Consider the following 2,913-nt stretch of genomic DNA (forward strand, 5'->3'; position numbering starts at 1 on the left):
ATCCAATTATGTCAAAACTCTATATACTAATGCATAATATCTATATAATAATATGTCAAAACACATGTATATAACAATTACAATTACATATATACATATATGTGTATATAAACACACACATATACATATACACACAAATACACCTATATATATACACACAAACACACCTATATATATACACATCAACGCGAGGGCGAGGGAGGGACCCGGATTCGGGGTCGGAAAACCTTGGATTCCCAACCATGAGTGGTCGAGAATTTTTTAATTTTTATATTATTTTAATTAAAAAAAATTTATGATAATAATACAAATAAATGAATTCTTTTTGAATATCTGCATCTTTAAGTAACTCAATACGATAGATTTACCAATTTCACATTTCTTTAAGTATCAAATATTCAACACTTACAAATAAAAATATTAAATTTTGAATTAAACTTCCTACTTTAATATCATTATTAAATATTAAATGTTATAATTCTCACATCCGAATGCATAAGAGAAGAGAAGAAAGCATGAGAGTGACATTCGAATGTGTGGCCTCTCCATTTGAATGCTTCCCCAAGCCATCCAAATGCATCATGCCTCATCCAAATGTGGCCAAGCATCCAACATATCAGAATGGCTCAAGCCTTATTCGGATGCCTTAGGTTAAACATTACAATTTTCTTCCTTATACACTCGATCACACCTACACCACTTATGTAAAGATCCAAAAAAAAAAAAAAAAACTAAATTAATTAAATTATATATATAATAATTAATTAAAACAAAAAAAAAACAAAAAAATATAAAAAAGAAAAGGGGGAGGCGCTCGGCAGCCCCCCCCCCCAAATCAGAAAATCTCTCTCTCTCTCTCTCTCTCTCTTTTATTTTCTCTTGATTTCCTCTCGGATTATCTTCGATTCCAAGCGATCCGGCCGTTCGATCGTTGATCCGACTTCGCTTTCACCGTTAAAGTGCCCCCGATCTACAAGGAGGTAAGTGTTTTGGCTTCATCCTCTCTGTTTTGCTTGTTGTTTTCGTGAAATGAGGCTTGAGGCGCGATGGGGCTTGTTGGCCGAATGTTTGAGGTTAGATCTACGAAGATCCAACCGTTGGATTTTTGTGATTCTTGGATATGATGGTCGGTTTGCTTAAGAGGGTTGGGTGGCGGTCTTGGATCGCTGGAAATCGCCGGCCACGGTGGCCGGCGACGTTGGCAGTATTTTTTCTCTTTTTGGCCGAAACTTCGACTCTAGATCTACGAAGATCTAGCCGTCCGATCTTTCTCATTTTTGGGTATGTTGCTCTCCTTAGTGTTGTGCACCTCGGGGTAGTTTCTGATCGTCGAAAAAATGGCCGGCGGCCGGCGAACGGCGACGGCCAGATTCGCCCCTATTTTCGGCCGAAAATTAAATCTCAGATCTAGTAAGATCTGACCGTCCGATGGGTTTCATTTTAATATATGTTGATATTCGTGGCGAGGGCTTCGTATCGGTATATTGGTCGGCCATTTTTGGCCGGCCGGCGGCGGTCGCCGGCGGTGGCAGTGTGTTGGAAAGAAAAGAAAAAAAAAAAGGAAAAGAAAAAGAAAGAAAAGAAAAGAAAAGAAAAGAAAGGAAAAAGAATAAAAGGAAATAAAAATAAAAAAAAAATATACGGAAAAAGGAAATGAGGGCTTTTGGGGTTGGGCATGTCGGGTTAGGTTTTAGCCTAGGATGGCGGGGCCCGATTGGGTTTTAGGATGGCCCAATGTGTTGGGCATGACTGACCCAGTTGTGGCAGCCCTTGGGCTGGCCCACTCGGCTTGTTCTCCCTTGTCGCTTGTCCGGGAACCTAGGATGACTTGGTTAGGTTGGTCCTACTCGGGATATCGATGTCAGTTTAATTTGGGTTCTCTTTAGGTCTCCTAGAATTGGCGATATGATTGGCGAGTCATTTTGTTGATCGGAGTCCTAAGGATGAAGCCCTATTAGATGACTCGAGGCCGAGTAAGACTGACCCTGAGTGCGTTCTAGGCTAGCCTATGATGATGACGTGGGTTTATTTCGAATCCTGATTTCTGATGGATTCCTTTTATCTGAGGCTAGAATATTGCAATTTATTCCTTTTAAACCATTTATTAAATTATTAATTAATTATTAAGTTTTCAAGAAAATTTATCAATTTAGTTATAAATATATATATGTATGTATTTTTGATAAAGGAGGAATTTAGATAAAAAAATATATTATCTATATTAAAAGAAAACTAGTTTATGGGTAAATATATATATATATATATTATGATATTGCAGCCTATAAGTGGGTGTGTAGTTCCACTATACACTTACGCGTAGCAAGCAAAGCGAGACATGATGACGTAGTCGATGGCTTAGCTCGACGAATTCCATGACGCCAGATTTGAATATTGCGCGGGCCAAGGTACCAAATAATCGATTTAGGGTGTTAGGCAATGGTTAGGATTTTCGGTAATTTCTTTACGTCGTTATTCTTGTTACCTAAATGTGACACCCCATTCTATTTATTGTAGGCTCAGATTCTCAGGATTTTGTTCGATCTTCTCCCCAGACTCGGACTTGAGTCATCATTTCCCAGGCGAGTAGACAGGATATGTTATGATTACCTTATATTATGCACGTATATACTGTTTTATTCATAAATATTATAACCTTGTATAAATTTTTATATGCATAACTCGTACATGATTTTTATATGCGGATCATAGAAAAATACTCTTAAATGTTTTTAATTTGCATGAAATATTTTCATCCTACTGGGAGAGACATAAACTGAAAGATACCCTAATTGATTTCTTGTTTTGAGAATGTGAATTATTGAATGATATGGTGTATTTTAGGCACCACATGAAATGATAAATGATTATGACTTGTGCATAAATTAGGGTATTATTTGCATTATTATTAGAGGA

General features: G+C 37.2%; 1 long non-coding RNA gene across 1 annotated transcript; it reads left to right on the plus strand.

The window, feature by feature from the left end:
- Positions 1-827: 827 nt before the first annotated feature.
- On the plus strand, positions 828-2,585 carry LOC127792496 (uncharacterized). Its single transcript, XR_008021144.1, has 3 exons — positions 828-980; positions 2,279-2,405; positions 2,515-2,585. It is a non-coding gene; the product is annotated as an uncharacterized LOC127792496 (long non-coding RNA).
- The last annotated feature ends 328 nt before the right edge of the window (positions 2,586-2,913 follow it).

This window comes from Diospyros lotus, chromosome 15, assembly GCF_014633365.1.
Source record: "Diospyros lotus cultivar Yz01 chromosome 15, ASM1463336v1, whole genome shotgun sequence".
Lineage (NCBI taxonomy): Eukaryota > Viridiplantae > Streptophyta > Magnoliopsida > Ericales > Ebenaceae > Diospyros > Diospyros lotus.